The 8,300-nt window shown below is 35.6% G+C and overlaps 1 long non-coding RNA gene across 1 annotated transcript; it reads left to right on the forward strand.

Annotated features, from left to right (window-relative positions):
* Window positions 1-1,209: 1,209 nt before the first annotated feature.
* Window positions 1,210-5,425, forward strand: LOC107098191. The gene is made up of 3 exons (XR_001481870.1): window positions 1,210-1,317; window positions 4,907-4,998; window positions 5,126-5,425. It is a non-coding gene; the product is annotated as an uncharacterized LOC107098191 (long non-coding RNA).
* The last annotated feature ends 2,875 nt before the right edge of the window (window positions 5,426-8,300 follow it).

Raw genomic sequence — 8,300 nt, forward strand, 5'->3', positions numbered from 1 at the left:
AGTTACTCAGGAAGGCTTCCTGCCAAAGAGCAAAGACAAAAAAAAACTAGATAAGACTCAGAGAAACAAAGCTTAGGTTAGACTCAGCTAATCTCAGCTTTGCTAGAGTACCCAAAACTGGCAAACACTCTGGTGTCAAGGTAGTGACAGCCCACTGCTCAAATACTCCTCCAGTAATGATCCAACGAGCCACAGATGTGCAGGGAGGCCCAAGGAGGACAGGGCACCACTTGGTGGTGGAGAGAGCAAAACACACAAAAGACCCACACAAACTGGATTCCTAACAAATTTGACAAATCAAGGAAAAATAGTTCTATCCAAGCTGGTTGTTTAGCTGGTGATCTGCAAAGATAAAATAATTCACTTTAATTTTGCAGAATGAAGGTTGCTTCAAGGTTTATCTATAAATCTAAATCCTTTATGCAGTCCTGGCTCTAGCTGGAAAATTTAACTCAAAAAATATTGTTTGTAGCTTATCATACAGGGTCTTTTTAAGAAAAGCAGGCCCACAGCTTTATCAATCCTCCACTTTACTTAACATTAAGTTTCAAGTGCTTTATTTTAACCCCCCGGAGTGTTTATTGCAGCAAAAGCCAGGATTCATGCTTTACCAGTTAAATTCCAAGCAGAGATTAGCCAACTTCATGTTGAAGTTTGTTACAGTTGGAACAGATAATCTTCTTTCCTGGCATCATTCCCAAATAAGTTGGAATGTAGATAGATTATTTGCAACATGTTGTTTTAAAGATCGTTGAAATCAACATGATCCTTTTTTCCAGTTCTTCTCTAACACATTTGGAGATTTTTTTTTACCTACCCCCCTGTGTACTGGATTAAAAGACACAATAAATATTGGTCAAGTTTAATCATGGAGACATCTTACTCATCAGGTTAAGCAAGTTTCTCATCTCCTAATTAAACACTGGTTAAAAAAAATCATCTGAGACCCTTTAATCAGACATAAATGCCGACGTTTCTCGCGAAAGTGAAAACGTCGGCTTGTGTTTTGATGCTAGCCAAAACACTTTTTCTCCTACTTGCGGTTGGATTTGACCTTTGACTGCAATGCTGAGGAACAAACACTTAATCCTAGCATGATTTTATACTTTCCTCTTCCTTGTTCTTAGAATGCTCCTTCCTCCCTCCTTCGCCTTCTCTCTTTCACTCTCTCTCTCTATCTATCTACCCATCTTTGTTTTTGCATAACCAGTGTGACATCAGCTCCAGGATCTACTCCCACTCACATCAGTATGAGCCTTGTTGCATTATTCCAGATTCCTGCTTGGATGCTCACTTGACAACAACCTTCTCCATAAAGTAGGTAAAACTTTACACTTTACGTGCAGATGCTTATTTCATACTTTATAGCCACTTGTGGTTCATTTAATAATTTTATGAAATATTTCATCGTTAGTCATCATTCATTGCTAAATAGTTGTCATGCAGGTTGTGGTTGACTGAAATCTTCAGCTTAGGAATTTTCCTTCTTCATCCTTAATAGATATAAAATTTAAGCTGATTTAGGAACATTTGATGCACAAAATAACTCGATTTGGTGTTTATATTGCAGTTGAACTTTGTTATTATCTCTCAGTCTCACCTGTTAATTATTTATTTTATTCTCTGCTTTGGTTGTTTTTTAATCTTTGCTGGAACACGAAGCCTTTAACTTAACATGTAATAATTACATTCTTCTTATTCAGACTTTTTAGTTATTTTTTTTGTTTGCAGTAACATTATTTGGGCTGTTGGTTTATTAATCAACTGTCTTTGCTGAGTTTGCTGCTGCAAAGTGAAAGCAGGAAGAAAAATGTCCTTTCCTCTTATTCCAGTAATCATATCAAGCTCTCTGTACCGCACCGAATCAGAGTTGTAACCTCTGATTTTTATGTGTTATTAAATCCTTTCAGGAATAGGAGGTTTCATTTTTTTTCAAGAAACATTCAAATTCAAGTTCTTAAAATCAGTTAAATCGATACGGCCTCTGCAAAGTTATGTCAGAAAGCATCAAACTTTAAGAGAAAATAGATTATGTGCAATGTACAGACATTACAGCTGTGAAAAAAGTAACCACTAACTTAAATACATTGGAGAGTTAAATTACAGAACAAGTTGTGGATAGACCTGAATATTTTTGCATGCAGATAACTTTAAAATCTCTTTGGTTTGCATATAACCAACTAAAATAACCACAGTAACTATCAAGCCTCAGTATTTGTACAATGTAATTTTTTGGCAAACATGATGTCTTAGTAATGCTTATGATCAGCTGCACCAGTATGAAGGTAATGAAAAAGTAATGCCCCTGACACACTTTCATTTTTTTGCTCTAGCTGAAATATTGCATTTTTGCAAATTTTGAAATTTATATCTCTTTAGATAAAGTGGCAAATCGCAGTTCTGAGCTAATTGTGGCTTCTGATTTACAGGTGTTTGAACTGAGTCAAATCTGATATGGAGATTGTTGAATGTCGGGCAATGATCTGTTGCATCATCACCATAATTTACTTTCATTTCAGGAAAAGTCTCCCGTAGTGTGTGTCCTTTCAAATACAAAAAACGGATCACTGCCCGACACTCAAATGGCTACATTTCAGACTCAGTTCAAGCACCTGTAAATCAGAAACCACAATTAGTTCAGAGATGTAATTTTCCACTTAATCTATAGACATTTAAGTAATTGCACGTGAAAAATTTCATCTAGATCAAACAACTGGAAGTGGATCAGAGGCATTACTTACTGAACGCCCCTCGTAAGTCTGGGTTAACGCCAAAGTTATTTTGGTTGTGAAAGAGTGCAAGGTTCAAATTGCCCTCAAGCTACTGCAAACATCCAGACTGGTACCTGCGGCGGATTTGGCAACAAATAAGCGAGAAATTTGAAGATGAGAGATGAGATGTCACAGTAATCATATAAAAAAATCGTCCCATTTCAGTTCTGTCAAACAGATTTTCTTCATTAAAATTAAACAGCCTAGAGAAAGTATTCTCCACATGGATAGCTTGCATCTCCCACTGCAGCAGGTCATATACGCTGTCAAGGCATAGAAACATAGTACTGTGACACAGATAAATTTAAGGCAGATTTCAGGCAGTTTCCAGACAAATATTAAACACACAATATTATATAATGTATGCAGAAATTCTACCATCCATCATCCATTTCACGACTATCTGTATAGAGGTACATTTGTTATTAAACTTTTTAAAGTATTGATTTTAGCCATAATAACATGGCATCATATTCAGAAATTAAAACAATGCCATATGTGAATGTAAAGGCATACTTTAAGTATTTTTTTGAATAAAGAGTAGGAGGTAAACTCACCTGCTAAAGATAGACCGCAGCACTCCGTTTAAAGGCCAACTATTAGTCTCAGATCATTATTATTATTATTATTATTATTATGGATAAGTTAAAACTGAACGTTTTAACTTATCCTTAAAAAGCTGAATGTTGAGGAAAAAATAGAGCCTGAGGAGTGAGTACAGAAGCCCACTATGAAACATGGTAGTGGCAGTATCATGCTGAAGGTTGATTGGATGAAACCCCAATAGAAGCTGCAAAAGACTTAAAAAGTTAAAGTCCAAAACTAAATCCAATCAGGAAACTTTGGAGAGCTTCAGCTTTGCTTTTTACTCCTCATACAGCCTGAGTGTAGATTCACACAACTGATGATTATAGACTTATGTGGGAGATTAACTGAGATTAACTATTAACATAACAGCATATGTTAAAAGCACACACATAGTCCATGGATTAAGCTGTGGATAGTGTGCTTGTTCACTGAAATAAAGACTTCCACTTCAAAATGATTAACTGCTTTTTGATTGTCTATTAAAATCCCTTGGGAAATATTTTCAGGTTGCAGTTAAAAAATTGTGGATAAGGTCATGGGTTTAAACTTCCCTTGGAGGTATATAAAAACAGCTGAGATATAAAAAGAAAAGTACAACCGTCATTTTCCTAAAAAAGGTTGTTTGTCTTTGAGAGGAAAATTTAATTGTAGGAAAAACTGAGTCATTATCAGACGTCTCTATGTTTCTCTGTGCCGTTCCAATAAATCTGGTTTTATAATCCATACTTACACCTGACGGAGGGGACTGCCTTTGGCAAAAAAGCAAACTGATTCCACAACATCGTGACATTCTTTAAATGTTTTTGTCAAACGCGACAGAGCTGCCAGGACTTGTCGGGGTTTTTGACAGCTCCTCAGCCGCACTTTGCAACCTGCTTAATGACTTCGAACTTTCATAAAACATGTTTAGTTTACCCAAAAAACTTATAACTGTTACTTAGTAGTAATTTTTTCTTTTACCTTTGGATTTAATAAAGTATTTTTTACTTAAATTTGAACTGAATAGTCCTCAACCTGAAGTGCATCCCTGAAAAAGTTTTCTATCACCAGCCATCGCTGGTAGGAGGTGTGTGGGTTTGCAAAAAAGTAAAAAAGACATCTGTGTGTCGTCGCCCCATCAAATGATGTGCTACTATGAAGCATTACTCTGTATCATAGTACTAAGGCCCTATCAATATGATTACAAATCTTCCAAAAAAGCAGGTGTTTCAGGTTGATTCTGTAATCTGTATGGGAGGCTGCTACTGCCAAAAATGTATAGTCAGAGTTTGGGTGATGGAGTCATTGCACATGTATTAAAACAAAAAGCAACCGTGATGTCTGAAGTCATTAGAGAAGTCATCACCTTAAAAAGAACATAACATTAAACATTCTAGAAGCTCCATCTTAGATTACAGAGGTCTCTCTGAGCAGTTAAATGTTAATGTTTCTGATAATAATAATAAAAAAACAGATAAAAAGAAAAAAACTTTAAATCTAGACTGAGTTTTATAAATTGTATATATCTGAATCAAAAGGTTTTAGATGATCTCCTCTCTCTTTTCCAGTCCCTGAAGCTGAAAACAGTTCCTGATGTCTTTCCTTTGGATATACCTGGCTCTGTCGTTTCTCCTGCAAAATGCTGTTTCATCAGATCAAGGTATTTCTTTATCTTGTCTGTATTATAAATTGATATTTTGAGAGTAAGACAAAAATAACTACTGTAAACACACTATTGTAAATAAACCTCACGAGTTTTTCACATTTTGCTTTTTATCTTTGTTTAGTGGTTGCACTGGAATGCCCCAAGAACGTAACAGTCACAAAAGGAGGCCAAGTGACAATAAACTGTACAATAAATTGGAACAATAACAAGAGCTGTACCGGTACAGATTACTTTTGGAAAACCGAAAATGATATAATTAAATGTCCGGACAGCTCATCAACAACATATTTCTGTGACTGGGATCACATTAACTACATCTTCCTGAACATCTCTGATGTTCAAAAAGAAGAAAATTTCACAGTTGGAATTAGGGCCCCCTGTGGTTTGGATGACCAGTTAGTCATTCTTCAGATCGTGTGTGAGTGACCTTTAGCATCTGAAAGTCTATTTTCTTTTCACCTATGAAAAAAAAATAAGATTAACAAAATGTGTTTTCACTTTTTTAGCTGAATGGAGCCAATTGGAGGAGCCCCCGGAAAATGAGGAGAGCCCGGAAAAGAAGCTGAACCAGTCATATCTGATTCCCAGCATAGTGGGTGTTCTCGTTGCAGTCGTTGTCGCGGCCATTTTGACTGTTCTTATTAGAAAACACAAAGAAAACTCACACCAGAAAGTGAGTCAAGAAACGTCTGAGAGTGCTTGATGATATCCCTTAGAGATGCAAGATATTTTTGCTCTTTCTTGCTCTTTGGAACCTGCAAAGGTTCCCATGGTTGTGGCGTGTCCGCTGACCTGAAACCTGGACAGTTTGCGTCCGCATGCTGAAGCTGCTGCTGGTAGTGGCTCTATGTAAAAATAAACGGCTTTAATCTACAAGCTTTTTATCCATACAGTGGGTCAGTGCTGAAGCCAGACACAAGGCAATACAGTTGGAGATTGAAGTGTTAATACTTTATATGTTCACACTGGCAATTGTTATAAAAGAAAGTTATTTCTCACTATTTCTGTTGCTCTAAATATGACTACATTTTACTCTCAGGAAATGTCCTTTGCCTACTCCAGATATGTTCCTGTAGCACTAGTTACACTGATTCCCTACTCCCCTCTTTGTTGTTTTAGCTCAAAAAGGATGTAGAAATGTTTTAAATTTATTCATATTTGATCACCAGCTCCATTTGGCATATATGCTCATATTAACATAGTTATATGTATAGTAGTGTGTGTTATTGGGAGTATGTATTAGTTTTATACAGTAAAACTGTATAACATTAACCTTGTGTGGAGGATATTAGTGAAGTAGAGTCTTCCCCCAGATGCTGGATGTCTAGCAGCCTCACACCATTTTCATACGGTCTCCATGGTGACCAGTGTTGGGTGGGTTATCTTAAATGTAGCTGGCTACAATAAGAAGTTACTTAAAATAATACTATTTTAGCTAATTCAGTTCATTTGATAAAGTATTTCACATTATTTTGTTTATTATACTTTTCAATGTATTTGGGGTCTTTTATAGGTTGGTGGTTTTGATATCTTCAGGTTGTAAAATGATAAGGAGAGATGAAAGCTTTAAGAGAAGCCGATCTTCTGGATCTGGTCTTATTAAAGTCCAGTTTTTCATAGAGATGAGACTCGCTTTTGAGAAATTAATGCAGTCAGAATGCAAATGATGTAATGATCTGAGTTTGAATGTTTTCTTTCTTCTGGAAAGTGTTATGCTTTGGTTCATTGTTTTTGTCATCAGAACAAGGCAACCAGATGTTGCTGTTTTTCTTGTAATTTTACATACTTTGGCAAATTTGTACTTTTGTTTGGTATGTCTTTTGTTTCTGACTATGCAAATGTGAAAAGTTGTTTTGGAAATGTATCCAACAGAAAGAAATGGAGGGTACTTTAAAAATGACATTATTACCTATGAATCTTCTAGTATAACAACTTATTCAAGTTGGAGCTAAAACTTTTGTTCCACATCTCTTTAACCTGACCGGAAGAGACTTAGAAGTAGGTCTTCATAAAGGTGAACTGGCAGCACACAAACAATAACACTGATGTCATTTAGCTCAAATGTTTGTATATGAAATTAATTTTATCTTACCCTTTTCTACCTCCTTGTCAGGATAGAAGTAGGATTTGCTTTTTATGTATAATGGACTGAATAAACTACTACAATTAAAAAGCACGGAAAATTATATATTTCTCTTTTTTTATGTAATGAAACAGTGATGGTGTTGTTTTCTGTAAATATCACTAAAATCATTGCCAATAATGTGCAGTTATAAAAAACACTTGAAGTGAAAACAAACAGTTTTGACGGTAACTTATATCATCCAGCAGCCATCAATACAATGGCATCAAGATTGATAAGAAAACAGACTTTCCACGGTCAGAAATCTAACTCACATTTAGTTGACGTATTGTTGACATTTTCCTTGACGTTTTTTGACACGCAGTACAGGAAAAAGTCTGATTTCTGAGAACATGGAGGATTCTCTCTAACCAATTTTCACTGGGTATTTTTTTTTTTTTGGTTTCAGTTGGAATGTTTCAGGTGAACTCATTCCCAGAACGGAGAACCTAAAGTAGAGTGCATTAAAACATGGACAAGCTTTGACTTTATCTACATGAATTAGCTTTAATAAAAACAAAAAAATAAAACAAAAAACCTTTAATCTGATCCCATCAAGTTGTTTGAATTATGGCACATTTCTTGATACACTTCATAAAGACAGTGAAATATGCAAAGCAAAGCAAACTGTTCTCAGTGGTTTTGAAAGCACCTTTACAACGGATGTTGAAGCTACAAAATGAGAGAAAACGTTAAAAAAAAAAAAAAAACACTTTCATACTTGTCACCTTTTAGTGAGTCAATCATCTGTTGACAAACTGCACATCTGTTTTGGAACCGAAAATTTGTTACATAAACAGTAACCTCCCCCACCTCCACCAGCCGCAGAAGCTACAGGTTAGGGCAGGTACCTTGTTGGTTGCAACATGTGAGATTTTTCAACCCACACATGGAGGAATACCCAAAACTAAGACTATCAAGCATTGTTCCATGTAGACTCGAAATTAGTAGGTTGTTTACGATATGCTTTGGTTCAATGAGAAATGTCTGATGAAAACAGGAAATTTAAAGGTTAGAGTACAATTCACTTAACAGTCACTCTATCTAAATACTTCAGTTCTGGTAAAATTAATAATTATAAATTAATAATAATTAAGTTCTTCTCTTAAATACTGTGTTCATGTTCAACCCCTAAATATGGTACTAAAGGTCTTGGGCATCATCAAGATTTTTT

This window comes from Cyprinodon variegatus, unplaced genomic scaffold (genome assembly GCF_000732505.1).
Source record: "Cyprinodon variegatus isolate N-32 unplaced genomic scaffold, C_variegatus-1.0 Scaffold26, whole genome shotgun sequence".
NCBI lineage: Eukaryota > Metazoa > Chordata > Actinopteri > Cyprinodontiformes > Cyprinodontidae > Cyprinodon > Cyprinodon variegatus.